The sequence below is a fragment of the Pleurodeles waltl genome, chromosome 3_1, assembly GCF_031143425.1.
Source record: "Pleurodeles waltl isolate 20211129_DDA chromosome 3_1, aPleWal1.hap1.20221129, whole genome shotgun sequence".
Taxonomy (NCBI): Eukaryota; Metazoa; Chordata; class Amphibia; order Caudata; family Salamandridae; genus Pleurodeles; species Pleurodeles waltl.
Genome location: NC_090440.1, coordinates 1,987,810,471 through 1,987,826,244, shown reverse-complemented (window position 1 = coordinate 1,987,826,244; position 15,774 = coordinate 1,987,810,471). Strand labels below are relative to the sequence as shown.

Below are 15,774 nucleotides of genomic sequence, written 5' to 3'. Positions count from 1 at the left end.
TCCATCCTTGGGTGTCCTCCTGGGGTGGGCAAGGGCGGCAGGGGGGGTCCCTGGGGGCATGGGAGGGCAGCTGTGGGCTCATTTTGAGCCCACATGTCCCTTAACGCCTGCCCTGACCCAGGCGTTAAAAAGAGGCGCAAATGCGGGTTTTTTTGACCCACCCACTCCCGGGCGTGATTTTTGCCCGGGAGTATAAATACGACGCATTTGCGTCGCAGTCATTTTTTTGGACGGGAACGCCTACCTTGCATCTCATTAACGCAAGGAAGGCGTTCACGCAAAAAAATGACGCTCTTTACTCCTACTTTGGCGCTAGACGCGTCTAACGCCAAAGTATAAATATGGCGTTAGTTTTGCGCCGAATTTGCGTCGAAAAAAACGACGCAAATTTGGCGCAAACGGAGTATAAATATGCCCCTTGGTTTGTATCCCGTGTAGGTCTCAAGCTGGGATTGCTGACCGTAGGAGTCTCTGTTGGCGTATTGGCCTCTGATGGAACGGCCGGCAAAGCGACTCCTATCTTTGCCGGCCCTGGCAAAAACCCGAGATGAAAAAATCTTTTTCATAGAAAGTTGGGCCTTGTCCAGGGAGGCGAAGGTGGACACATATTTCCCCAGATCTTTGATGAAAGAATCCCCAAATAATTGGCCTTTAGCCAACGGGCCATCATCCTTGGAGGCCAAAGAGGCCAGCTTAGGATCAATCTTCAACAGGAGACTTTTCCTCCTTTCAATAGATAGCTGAGTATTGGCATTACCCAGCATGCAGATAGCGCGTTGCGCCCAGTTCGAAAGAACTTCCGGATCTATAGGACTGTTGTCCATTTTAGCCTCTTCCGCTAAGTCGAAAATTCTGGTGAGAGGACCCACCAAATCCAGGAGCTTGTCCTGACATCCTGACCAAGCTCTATCAACGCCCTTCTTGGGATCTTTGCCAAATTTGGTGAAAAACATCAGCATGTTGGGATCGATGACCGGGGTAGAAGTAATGTTATTCGGTAGAGAGGGACGAGGACACTCGGACTTAAGCTTATTGCGAGTAGCTTTGTCGAGGGGATGGCGTAAAAAGAAAGAAACATAGTCAGCCACATGATCAGACGGGTACCACTCTTTCGAATTTGGGTGAACCATAAAGGAAGGGTCGAATAAGGGCTCGCCAGCTTGGTCCACTAACATATGAGACACAGGGTGAACGGCACCACCGTCACTTGGAGAAATTTTACGCCTTTTCTCCAGAGGCCCACACAAAAATGGATCTGCAGATCCGTCCATATCATCGGTGTGACTAGAATCATCATCGTCATCATCAGTGTCTCTCAAATGTGTGACATGAACTGGAGAAGGAGGGGGACCCGATTTAGATACCTCTCGGGTGGAAGGACCAGAAGAAACGCCTTTGGACGGCACCGGGAGGGTGGCCGCACGTTTCTTGCCTTTGTTAACAGGCACCTTGGAAGAAGTCATAATTTTGGAAAAGGAGGCTTCTAAATTTTTTGTTACCTCTGACATGGAAACAGCCACTGCCTGCTGGACAGAGTCCTTAATAAAAGATTTTAAATTTTCTTGAAATACTTGAGAATCTTCCTCATCAGTCATATTGACAGCAAAGTCAGAAAGGTATACTAAAATAAGTATATATAAAAAGAAAAACAATAAACCTGAAAACTAGAGGAAAAACTGGAGAAACAGGGGTTAATTGTGGAGAGAAAAGGAGGGAGTGGCTAAAGGGGGCAGGAACCAGGAAATAGGGGCGGTTACTCTAATGAAGGCAAAGCCGGAGAGGAGACGGAAGCGTTCGAGCGCTCAAAATGCCAAAAACGGGGTGCTGAGACCAGCCGGGAAGCAAACGAGCGAAAATGCTCTCGAAATAGCGGTCGGAACGCGGGCCCCGTCAAGAAGGTATGGAGGAATGAGAGGAATGACAGGAATGTTGCGCGTGCACGCGCGAGTCTACAACGGTCGAAAAACGACAGTTGAAAGACGCGCTGCATGTAAAACAACAGACGCACGTTTAAGCATAGGCACAAGACGCGCGTTTAAACAGAAACATGTTGCCAATACAAATAAGTGAAAACAGGCATTTGTTATAAACGTAATATGAGGAAAAATAATGGAGGTACTTATCTTGACTGCGAGCAGCAAGAAAAGAGGACTTGTTGCTCGCAGTTAAGATATTAGTATTGCTGCACGATATCTGATTGGCTGTTCAACTATGATGTCATCGTTGTAGTTTGTGTTTTTTCTCTGGGTACTGTAGTCCTTTTACTTGGCTGCTATTGAGAATTAAAGCAAGAAAAGACTGCATAATATGAGCCTCCGGTCTTGTAATAAAATTAATGCTCTGCCTCTTAACATGTAAATCGATTTGCGTCAGGAAGTTGAACATCTCACCAAGATATCTGAGGATGAAACTACCAGAGAAATCCATGTCTTGGCTTGAGCTTCAAAATGAAGGCTGTGAACAAGAATAATTCCCAGTGTTTTCACCACCTACACTTTCAGCACAGTATGATGTGAACTCAGAGGGCAAGTGTGTGCTGCTTTACTTGAACAGAGTAAGCGCTCTGGTGATTCTGTCCGATCTCCAGTAAAATGCACCCACTTCGTGCAGTCTGATAATGCGTAGCCATCTTGAAATGGTAATAATTGTCATTTAGTGCAGTGCCGAAAGCTCTGGAAGTAACGGTAGACTGTCTTTTTTGTGAATTTACCAACTGTTTCTCTTACTTTTTAAACAAGTTAAAATGTGTTTGTTGCGGTAAACGAGAGCAGGAAAGGAAAGTATGGCTGCCGTTTCTTTACCTGTTTGAACTTTAACTTTCATACTGTAGTCCTCTGTCTGTTTCAGGGGCAGCCAACAGGTAACCTGTGTGTGTGTGTGTGTCTGTGTGTGAGACAGGGCCGGGAAAAGGCAGGCTAAATTTGATTGGTGGCTGATTTCTGATATGCAAATTTTTAAAGCATTGTGTCACCCGAGTTCTAGTGAGAACTCTTTCTTGTACAGAAATGCATGCGCATCTGCTGAATGCTATTTTGTGGTATCATCTATATATTTATATGTTTTTTGACTTGATGCCCAACAGGTGCTTAGTGTAGGTAAGAAGGGTTTTCACTTTTTCTGTCTGTGTGAGCTGGAAGTTCTTTAGGCAAGACTATAGTTTCAGGGATAATTTCTATAGTTTTTAACTGAGGAAATGTGTTCTGAAGTGTCTGGTCTTTGCTAACCATAAGGAAGAGTTGTAGTGGTTTTTTTTTAGTGTGAAACCAGTTGGCAGTATTGTATTTGTGCAGTTCCTGTCTCCTATTGATGATTTTTCCTCTCTTCTTTTACGAAGAGCTCGAGGAAGGAAATAAAAACTGAGGGGCATATTTATACTCTGTTTGTGCCGAATGTGCATCATTCATGATGCACAATTAGCGCAAACGTTGCCCCATATTTAGGGGCATATTTATACTCTGTTTGCGCCGGAATTGCGTGGTTTTTTTTTACGCAAATCCGACGCAAAACTAAAGTTCATGGAGTTTGTGTCATTTTTTAGCGTGGACACCTACTTTGCGTTAATGATATGCAAGGTAGGCGTTCCCGTCTAAAAAATGACTCTGAGGCATGTGCGCCGTATTTACACTCCCGGGCAAAAATGACGCCCGGGAGTGGGCGGGTCAAAAAAAATGACGTCCAGCTGCTTTTGCGTTGTTTTTTAACGTCTGGTCAGGGCAGGCGTTAAGGGACCTGTGGGCTCGGAAGGAGCCCAGAGGTGCCCTCCCATGCCCCCAGGGACACCCCCTGCCACCCTTGCCCACCCCAGGAGGACACCCAAGGATGGAGGGACCCATCGCAGGGAACTTAAGGTAAGTTCAGGTAAGTATTATTATTATTTTTTTGTGGCATAGGGGGGCCTGATTTGTGCCCCCCTACATGCCACTATGCCCAATGACCATGCCCAGGGGATATAAGTCCGGACAGGAGTCATTTCAATGGGGGTTGGGAGTAAAAAAAAATGGCGCAAATCGGGTTGAGGCGAAAATTTTGCCTCAGCCTGACTTGCCCTATTTTTTGCCGCTCAAGCTCCATATTCCCCTACGCCGGCGCTGCCTGGTGTAAGTCATTTTTTTTTACGCACACCAGGCAGCTCCGCCGGCTAACGCCAGCTAACGTCATTGAATAAATACGGCGCCCGCATGGCGCTTCAGAATGGCGTTAGCCGGCGTTAGATTTTTTGACGCACAACTGCTGCCCTCCTATGCCACAAAAAAAAAACTTACCGGAACTTACCTTAATGTTCCTGGGATGGGTCCCTCCAGCCTTGGGTGTCCTCCTGGGGTGGGCAAGGGTGACAGGGGGTGTCCCTGGGGGCATGGGAGGGCACCTCTGGGCTCCTTCCGAGCCCACAGGTCCCTTAACGCCTGCCTTGTCCAGGCGCAAAAAACGGCGCAAAAGCGGCCGTACGTCATTTTTTTGACCCGCCCACTCCCGGGCGTGAATTTTGCCCGGGAGTGTAAATACGGTGCACATGCCTCGGAGTCAATTTTTTAGACGGGAACGCCTACCTTGCATAGCATTAACGCAAAGTAGGTGTACACGCTAAAAAATGACGCAAACTCCATGGACTTTGGCGCTAGACGCGTCTAACGCCAAAGTATAAATATGGAGTTAGTTTTGCGTCGGAATTGCGTCAAAAAAAACGACGCAATTCCAGCGCAAACAGAGTATAAATATGCCCCTTAATGCCTGGGTCAGGGCAGGCGTTAAAATGGGGCAAACACACCTGTATTTAATCAGAACAAACAGCAGAGCAGCAGAGCAGCAACAGGGAGACATGGAGGTGATTTTTATTCAGCGTGCACGTAGACGCAGAGCCCTGCAGCAACAACAGCAGCTACAACAACAACAGCAGGGACCCCAAAGGCAGCGCAGAAGGCAGGAGAGGATATTCCGCCCAAGAACAACCCTGCATGGCCTCAGGGAACACAACATCATCCAGAGGTACCGGTTGAACTGGCAGGCCATTCAGCAGCTGCTGAGAAATATTGAACAGCAGTTGGCCCCCACTTTGGTGAAACCCCACACCATACCATCAGAAACAAAGCTGCTTGCCGTACTTCACCTGCTGGCAAGTGGCTCGTTTCAGACAACTGGTGCCCTGGTTGGTGGAATATCACAACCATCATTCTCCGCATTCCTGCCAAAAGTACTGGATGCCATCATTCGCCTGACACCCCTACACATCTGCTTCCCTAACACACTGCAGAAGCAGCAGGAAACAAAACAGGGGTTCTACGCCATCAGTGGCTTCCCACACGTCCTTGGTGCAATCGACTGCACACACGTACGCCTTGTGCCACCTGCTGCAACAGAACACCTCTACCGCAACAGGAAGCACACACATTCAATCAATGTGCAGGCCATAGTCGATCACCAAGGATTGATCAGCAACATTGTGGCTAAATATCCTGGGAGTGTACATGACGCATTCATCTTCCGTCACTCTACCATTAACCAACACTTCCAGGATGGACGGTATGGCAATGGACTACTTGTTGGTAAGTACAAAAATCCAACTTATATACACACTGCACAGCAACCCTCTAGGACACACAACACATACACCACAAAAGCAACACCTAGCCAGGAACACACTGAGGTCCTCACATCACTAGCCATGTTTCTGAAGTCACCATTGAACCTGTCACACATTGGAATTTACTCTACAGCTTAATGTGAAGACATTAATGAGTGTGGTTGCCTAAATGTCACCTTGCAAATTGTAAGTGTCACAATAACCTGTGCATTAATACATTGCATAAGTCTTAAGGTATGGGATGTCCAGGGTACTTTCATATGAACGTGTTAACTACACTTTCCTGTTTTAACTCTGCATGGAACTATCATCTCACCCCCAGTGAAGACACACGGACACTTGTATCACAAGTCACAATGCTAGGGAAGGCACACTGTTCTGAAAATCCAAATACATACTGCTGACAAACGGTTAGCTAACAAACACTTGCTCAGCCAAGGAAAAAACTCAATGCAAAAGTTTTCTCCTACAAGTATAGGTTGTCACATTAGTACACAAAAGAGTCACAGACAACACAAGACAACTACTGCCATCAAAGGTCTGTACAAGAGTGCCTCCTACATCTAATTGATCCCATTCTGTGTTTCTCTTTCAGCTGATCAGGGGTATGGCATCCAGCCTTGGCTAATGACACATTTGGGAACCCGACTACTGCTGCAGAGCGGGCATACAACGACGCCCATAAGAGGACACGCAGCATTGTTGAGCGGACCTTTGGGATCCTAAAGTCAAGGTTCCGCTGCCTTGACATCACTGGCGGTAGTCTACTATATTCCCCAGAGATGGTCTGTAGGATCATACTCACTTGTGCCATATTGCACAATATTTGTGTAAAAAGGAACATTCCCCTCCTTGAACCAGACCCAGACATGCCTGAAGACGACGAAGAGGAGGATGCTGGCCTGCAACAGGAGGGGGAACAACCAAACACGGCTGCTGGAGTGCGTAGGCGCCAACAGCTTGTAAATAATTTATTTTCATAATTTCTTATATCAATACTTATTGCACAATTGTAAATAAACACAGATAACAAACACCACATCATGCTTTGGCCTATTCATTTCTGCCCACCTTTAGTTTGAATTTGCTGAAGAAGAATGTCGTCTCATTGAGCAATAATGACATAACACTCATCACACAAAAAATATACACACCACAAATGTCTGCACAGAGGCTATGATGTTTCATGATACATTACCATCCACAGAGGCCAACAGGAGTACAAATGTGGCAATGACACATGCCTGATCCAGACACCTGAGACATTCTCTCACTCAGCACAAAAATGTAGCTCATTTGAAAGTCTCATTACACGTGTTCAGTGACAGGGTGGGACCATCCATGTGTACGTGACCATGTCCTCAATGGCTTCTCTCAATTTTTGCTACAAACAATGCCCAATTGGAACAAGATTAGCTGCCACTAACTCATGAGGAGACCTTGAAGTTACAGTGACAACATACACCCAGACAGTTGATAGTGGATCTACATTCGCCCACACATATAAACATATGTCATCCAATCAACCAAATATTTGCAAGCAGCCGATCACAGTAGTGTCCCAGTTCGAACCTAGCAGGAAGAATGTAACATGCCACTAAACCAGGTAATGCATAAAGGGCCACATACATCAACAACCTATTTGTCATCAGCACATGAGGAACGCCGAGATTTAGCAAAAATTTTCAGTGCAAAATGAAAGCCATGGATAACTTAGCAAATCTGGAAGGGCAAACCCTAGGGTGCTGGGGGCCTAAGTCCACCTCTACCGCCCCCCAAATATACAATAATTATGTACATGTGAAGTAAACACATGCATAAGGCGCATGTGTGGCCTACATGTCAAAAGTAAAATACATATAAAATACACAAAATCATCATTAGGACATGGTTAGCCCCATAAAAAGTGCAAGTGACAATTGCACTACCTGTTTGGACTATAGATAAATGCATTACCGTGATAAATGTGGACACATTTTTGAGAAGGAATACATCCTGGTATCCCATTCATCATTTCAAAATAGCCATCAGCAATTACCCAAAATATGTGTACAAATATGGTTAATAACCATTTTGAGCAATCATTAATATTACAGTGTGAATGCCTTCTATACATCCAATAAGGGACATGTGTCATAGCTAACCACAAATGTGTATCACATAGCACCGTTTGGTCATGACAAAGTTCCTTTCACAACTTGAAAAAATGAAGAAATTTTTGTCAAAATGCGTCATATTTCCACGCATACAGCATGGGCGTCATCATTTTTTGACGTACAGGAGTGCACAGAATGCAGAGTCAAAACATTTCCTAGTAAAAATAATAGATTAATAAGCTGCATTACATGTCCACCATATTTTCTATGATGCGTCATATTTCCACGCATACAGCATGGGCGTCATAATTTTTTGACGTACAGGAGTGCACAGAATGCAGAGTCAAATATAATTTTCATATTTGGTTCTCATATTTGCCAGCAAATTACATTTCTACTCTAGAACTGTAAACTCAGCCTGACACAAATGTAAGGGAACAATGAAGGAATTAGTTTTGACTCTGCATTATGTGCACTGTTATGCGTCAAAAAATATGACGCACAATCTGTATGCGTGAAAATATGACGCATAACGGAAAAATAAAAACGGCGGCCATTTTATGCAGGAAGTGATGTAATAGGATATCCTGTTTACATAATCTGTACTTTGAGTTTACTTTCACTTTCACTTTGCAGTCTCAGATTCTTCTAGACTGTGTGGCTGTGTGAAAAGTGTTGTCCTGTGTTTTACTGCTTTTGTGTCCTGTGTCCCTTGTATATTGTGCTTTTGTGATCATAGTCTTGTTGTCTAATATTGTCTCAGTCTGTTTTGTATACTTTTGTCAAATCCAGTGTTTCTTTTTTTGTCTGTGGGAGTCTGTTCTGGGTAGTTTAAATTTGGGGTTAGTTGGGCTATTTTTCTTAAGTTTTCTTTTTCCTTCACTACTCTACCTTTCCCCATTTCCCCCTTTTACTTTGTGTTCTAATTTTTTCACCTTTCTAATAGTAAAGATGTCAGGTAGGCCACGGCTTGCCAGGATGGGTGAGGAGGAATTGGGGGGATTCATTTGGCTTGTTTGCCATTTCCTCCCACTCATGCTGGAGGCTGGGGGCCGTGGGATACAGGGGTATCACACGGAGGCACGTAAAGTCCGGTGGGGGAAAGTGCACCATCACTAGGTCCGGGTCTACGGTAGCATGAGGAATGACCATCAACTCAAGCACCGCTGGGCTGATCTGATATCCAGGGAGCAGGATCTGCTGGACCACCTGGGAATCAGGATTGGTGGCCATGTTGGTGAGTACAAATCAATTACATGTGAATAATTGAAAGCTGTGTGGGGACATGTGATGATTGTTACCCAATCTGCTAGATAAGTAGCTGACTGTGTGTAATGCTAGGGAAACCTAGGCCCATATTTATACTTTTTGACGCAAAACTGCGCCAACGCAGTTTTGCGTCAAAAAATTTAGCGCCAGCTAACGCCATTCTGAAGCGCCATGCGGGCGCCGTATTTATTGAATGACGTTAGCCGGCATTAGCCGGCGTTAGCCGCCGGCGCCGTCTGGTGTGCGTTAAAAAAAACGACGTACACCAGGCAGCGCCGGCGTAGGGGGATATGGGGCTTGGGCGTCAAGAAATGGGGCAAGTCAGGTTGAGGCAATTTTTTCGCCTCAACCCGATTTGCGCCATTTTTTTTCACTCCCAACCCCCATAGAAATGACTCCTGTCTTAGCAAAGACAGGAGTAATGTCCCCTTGCCCAATGGCCATGCCCAGGGGACTTCTGTCCCCTGGGCATGGTCATTGGGCATAGTGGCATGTAGGGGGGCACAAATCAGGCCCCCCTATGCCACAAAAAAAATATAAAAACAACACTTACCTGAACTTACCTTAATGTCCCTGGGATGGGTCCCTCCAGCCTTGGGTGTCCTCCTGGGGTGGGCAAGGGTGACAGGGGGTGTCCCTGGGGGTATGGGGGGGGCACCTCTGGGCTCCTTCAGAGCCCACAGGTCCCTTAACGCCTGCCTTTTGCAGGCGCTAAAAAACGGCACAAAAGCGGCCGTACGTCATTTTTTTTGACCCACCCACTCCCGGGCGTGATTTTTGCCCGGGAGTATAAATCCCACGCACATGCCTCGGAGTCGATTTTTTGGAGGGGAACGCCTACCTTGCATTTAATTAACGCAAAGTAGGTGTCCACGCTAAAAAATGACGCTAACTCCATGGACTTTGGCGCTAGACGCATCTAACGCCAAAGTATAAATATGGAGTTAGTTTTGTGTCGAAATTGCGTCAAAAAAAACGATGCAATTTCGGCGCAAACGGAGTATAAATATGCCCCCTAATGTGTATTTGTTGCACAATGTGTAGGAAGACCAATGCTAGCAGTCAGACGGCTCATGTTTTCAACACATACCGGATGCCTGTAGCTGTATGTAATGTAGTGTTGCCTTTGTGTCAGACAAGCGACACGTTAATGCCTCTATTTGAACTCTACAGGTCATAATTGCCAGTGAAAAAGGGATGTTGAAACATCATACCTACATATGTAGACGCCATAGCTAGACTGAAATTTGTAAAACCATGATGATGCTATAAATGAGTGGTGCCTTTACGTCACATGAAGTTAGCTATGTTGTCCACACATATGTCACATGTGTGTCTGGTTGGTGTGTGTTGAAAATGACCACATAGCCTGTTTGAGTTTGAGGGGTCATGCAGTCCTCAAGTAGCCAGCGCACATGATGAGATGAATGCACCCCGATTTTGTTGGGACATACCAATGGAGGTGTATCTTTGACACCACATGACTGTCCTGGCCACTGCATGTGTGTAGTAGGGTGTGTAACTGTAGCAGGAGACTCATCCAATGTAAATGTTGATTAAGAATTCTTCCATGCAGTATGAGCATGTGTGAAAGTGTATCATTACGCATGTCATATTCTCACATTGTCATTGTAACTGCAATTGTTTGTCAGTGCACGGAGTCTGAGTATATTCTTCCTTCCATGCTTTACAGGTGGACCTGCACCGTACACCGTGGGAGAGGTGGCTCATTTTGAGGACCCCGACACCTACAGCGAGTGTGGCCTGAGTGCTATTTTTATTGTTTGCTAGTGATGCATGATGGACTACTGTGTGTTCAACAGAATTCAAGGTTTGATGCGCTGCCCGTTCATTGGTATTGTTGCATTAGTGGGATTTCAAATATCACTTCAGTTTCTGTAGACCAATGCTTAGCCATCTCTCAGATTTAGGGGCTGTAGGTCATTCCAGTCGGCCCCGCTATGGGGAGTGGGATGAGTCATGTGGAATACACTGGTTAATGTAAGAGTTGCTTTGGGACTTGGCTTGGACTGAGTCTGCATTTCAGACTGACATTCTCCCAGATAGCTTCTGCAAAAGGCTTGTATTAAATATGCAGCTTCCTAGTTGAGGATGTACTGAGTACACTGTAGGTTGGATCTTCCGGGGGCATGTACTTCCACAAGTTGAACTAGAAGTGTGTGGGACTAGAGTGCAATGGCCTAGGTGTTCATTCGACTCATGATCCTGGGTGTTCTTGCTCCTCTGTGTGTGTGTGGTAAAATATGCCTCACTGGTAGTATGTGATGTTGGCCTGAGTCAGTGCATTTTGACACGTGTGGACCTTGGATAGGACAATGTTTGGCTGACTCCAAATTGTTGCTAGCCCTTCATTGGTGTTGTGTGTGGAGGCAAATACTTGTTGACCTTTCTATACACTCCTGGGTGTGCATTGAATCTGGGATTGTTGGTTGTTCTTCCCACCCCACCCTCAAAGACTGCCATGTGATTGTGAATAGGGTACCTAGGACTGTAGCAACCAGTATGTTACACATACTTGTGACCTTTTGCAACTTAGTTTAGAACCTAGTGTACACATTCGGTTATGGCACATGGGTTCAATATTTGCAAACAACAATTTACAAATGGCATTGAGTGAGGGTTGTGATAGTTATCACATAGAGTGACATATGTAGTGAAGTCAGTATGCGGAAGAGGTTCAGCCATAATGTCAGCTGCATTAGCCATTATTTGGATGAGAAGTTTAGGCTGATGTCACCCATCATGTAGAGACATGGATATGCTAGGTGTGAGATGGCCTTTTGTATACAGGCTTCACATGTACTTCCTCTGAGACTTTCAATGAACTATGTTGTGACAATTGCTGTAACAAATTCAGTACAAGTAATGTGCAAATGACACATTGTGCAATTCCACCCAATGCATTTCCTATGGTAAATAGTTGCCATATCTCTTCACAGCCACAGAGAGACACCAGTTTGAACGGCGTGCCATGCGATACCGGCACATCCTGCAGGTGCAGTCAGGGTTCAGGAGGATGGCCCGCAAATACCAAGCAGATCGGGCCTCCGGGGCATGGTGGGCCTCACCACAGGGTGGCCCTACATTGCCCACAACAGCCACCACCACCACATCCACCAGGTCTCCCCAAGTGGCCCCAGCAACGGCTGGGACAGTTGACCCTGCCTTGTCAGCAAGACCTGGACCCAGCCATTTCCAACACCCAGGACAGTCCAGTGGGCATACAACTACTGCCACACCGTCCACCTCGGCCAGCACACAGACTGCAGCAGCCCCTCCTGTAGACCCAGCCGCATTCCTGGCATTAAGCCGTAAATTGGACAAAGTTTTTTCAAAGGTGGACAAGCTAAGCCAGGATGTGGCATATATTAAGAAAAGGGTTCGGTCCATCAGGCGGACCCTACGGAGGGCCAACCTCTAGGACTTTTGCCATGTTTTACTTTTACCCCTCCCCTCTCTCCTCTTTCCTTTTTGTACAGATAGTTGGGTTTTGGGGATTAGTGTTAGGTTAGTGTAGGTTGTTAGCTTAGTTAGTGTTAGGGAGGAGGGTGGGGGGTCCTTATTCTTTCTATTTTTCTTTTTTGTGTGGGTGGGTGGGGGTCAATGTTGGGATTCATGTTTGTTAATAAAAAAAAAATATATATATATATATATATATATATATATATAAAATTCACCAAAAAAATATATGATTGTTTAGGATAGTATAGTATGTGTGTAGGTTAGTATGTGTTGTCCTGCATGTGTCCTGTCTCATAATGGTAGGTGGGGGGTTGATGTTTAGATCGTTTCGTTTTTTTTTGTGTAGAGTAAGTTTAGCTTAGGTTAGTTAGGGACAGTTGTGGGTTAGGAGTAGTCAGGTTAGATTAGTGTAGGTATGACTTTTCCCTTAGTTGCCTCTTGTGTGAATAAATAGGAATAAACATATAGTTAACCCTTTGCATGATGCGTTAAGTGCTACTTTATCATGGCCTTGACATCAGTGTAGGTGAATGTTTTTCTATGACATTAGTGTCCTATGCTACCCACCACAGAAAATGGAGGTTTAACATGCCAGCTGCCCGTGTGCTAACTTGGTAAGTATCCACCATTTGGGAGACCCACCATTGGTAGTTTACATTGATCACCAAGGATTTGTGTTGATGAGTAGATATTCTACATCACAAAGTGTGCTTCCAGACTTGTTATTGTGGGTAATTTAATAGGCCGGACTGCAGTGTGATGTTCAGGGAGACCTTTGTAGATGAGGTGTTGTTAACACTCTTGTCTTGTTGCCTTCATTGCTGACCTAGATCATGTGTGTAACAATTCAGCATGACTTTCCTTCATGGAAGTATACTCAGAAAGGGTGATTGATGCAGTGTTTTTTTTTTGTTTGCTTAGATTTTGCTGCATAATTTCATGTTTTAGTATTGCATGGTGCCTACATTTATCAGCCACCATTAGTTGACTTGAATTGCTATAGATGGAGCATTATTCTGTCCAACACAGCATGATTGTGTGTGGTTTGTCCCTTCATCAGTTATTCTCCTCAGGATGGTAAGGCTATTATGCAATCCTGGCCACTGCACAGATGTATCAGACTACATGATGTCAGGACAGTTGTATTGACAAGCTACATGGTTGCCACACAGGCACTTTAGAGTTATCTACTGCACAGTTGATGTGTCAAATAACACAGAGACATATTAGGTGTGCAAGTGCTATTTATTGATAGGTGCTGTAGTGCAAAATGTCCATTGTCCATGTTTGCTGAGTCCGTTCTGGTGCATTCTTACATGGTGATCCTACAGAAGGGGTGTGGATGATGCTCCTGACATGCTGGGGTGATGTCACAGACAGTGCAGAGGGACAGGATTTGGCAAATAGTAGGAGAGAGACATTCACTGGCAATGGTGACAAGTCATACAGTGGATAGCAGAACAGTCATTGAGTGTAGTTGTAGTGAGTCTGGCATTTGACAAAACGTAGGACCTTGGTCAAAGTAGGCCATGGTGCAGGGACTAGTGCTTCCGGGTACTCTTCCGTGAGAATGTGATCTGTTCCATGTCTTCTTCTTCTGATGTGTGTGTTGCCTGGTTTGTCCTTGTTGCTGTTGGTTGTGAAGGGGCAACACACACCTCAGTGTTAGAAGACGTGGAGTCAGACATCCCGGGGGCTGCTCCCTGTGAAGTTCTTAAGGGCAGTACTGCTGCAAGGAGGGCCTGCTGGTTTTTGAGAATAGCAGCCACATCACGATGGTAGGCAGCCAGGTCGGCCCTGAGGGGTTCAATGTTGCATTCGTGCACACGTTGACAGGATTGCAGTTGTAGGTGTTGTGTCAACTGGATTACAGCTGTGCTGATTTCCTTCTGTGTTTTCGCAAGTTCCTGCAAGAGAGATGTTAGGGCTTGCATAGCAGCTGCCTGATCTGCAAATGACGTCATGCACGAACGCACCCCCTCAAGGCTGGCTGCCATGTTTTGCATCCCCACCCGCACCTCCTTGGCCAGCTCCCGCTGTACACCAACTACAGTTCTTTCAAAGCTGGTGCCAGTGTTGTCAGAGTCCTCAGGTGTGTTGGAGCTGGCAGGTCTTACAATTGGGGTGGTGGGTGGGTCTTCTGTGATGGCTGATTGTTCTGTGCTCCTCCTTGTGACTGAAGGTGGGGTCTGGAGGGTTTCAAGGACCTTTTGGATGGTCTCCTGGGAAATGTTTATGGGCTCGTCATCCATGTCATCAGGGAAATCAGGGACAGGCATATCGGCAGGAGATCCATGTTTGTCTGCAATGAAACAGGGTACAATTAGTGTGTCTGTGTTGTGACAATTTTGCCGTAACATGCAAGCCTTTTGATGACTTTACTTTGTGCTCTGGTTTGGTATTGGTATCTGCTGTCCTTCATATGGGCATTGTTATAGGCCTATGGCCCACCTGTGTGTCACATGTATGATATAGAGTTATCAGACTTGTCTGCCTAATCGCCTCTAGGTGTTGCTTTGTACCAATTAGGGAATAACCATCTTTTTGTCCTACTCGTCCATCCGTGTATATCTATTCTTATGGAGAGACATTTTGTCGCGTGGGCTCTCATTATCCTAAATGAGACTACTGGATTTCTAGGAAGCAGGATAGATAACGGTGTGGGGGACTGAGTCTGACCCACTTGTAAAGAACTCTGTCACCCTAAATCTTTTTTTTTGCTCTGGCTAACTAGCAGTGCCTCATGTCTCCCACGGGAAAGAAATGATTAGGCAGCCGAGCGCATGACATCTTTGGAACTTCTCAGGGAAGTCGTGGTCACTCAGATCCAAACCAACTCTCTCATTTCCAGTATGATCTCATATACAAATGACAAAGACAGTATAAGTTTTATATGATGATTTCATAAGACAACTGAATTTTAGATAATAAGGCGTGAGCCGCAATAACCCAAACAATACAACATAGTAGAATTGAAATAGTCACCAGGAGAGTAAAACATAAGAACAAAGCTATCATAGTGCCTAACAGTTTCTACTCTCCCTCTGCTTGTTCTATTTAGAGCACAGCATGTTAAGCTTCTAGCTTGCCTTTCCGAATCACTGGGGAGACATCAGCCCTCATACCTGAGCAAAGGCCTGTGATCTGGTTCAGCATCTGCAACAAGGCAGGCAGCGTCTAGTTGTGGTTCTCTGTTCGGAAACTCCATCTTGCGTGTATAGGGACAAGGAAGTGATTTTATAACTAACATGTCATCGTGATCACAAAATGTCCCTACGCAGGAATGCCAAATCTAAACTCCTACCACGTCTATCGGCAACGTACCAGACTGTATCCTTGACTGAAGCA

The 15,774-nt window shown here is 45.4% G+C and overlaps 1 non-coding gene across 1 annotated transcript; it reads left to right on the top strand.

Moving 5' to 3' along the window:
- The first annotated feature begins 3,147 nt into the window (after positions 1 to 3,147).
- Positions 3,148 to 3,365, top strand: LOC138286203 (small nucleolar RNA U3). The gene has a single exon (XR_011201874.1). It is a non-coding gene; the product is annotated as a small nucleolar RNA U3 (small nucleolar RNA).
- Positions 3,366 to 15,774: the final 12,409 nt, after the last annotated feature.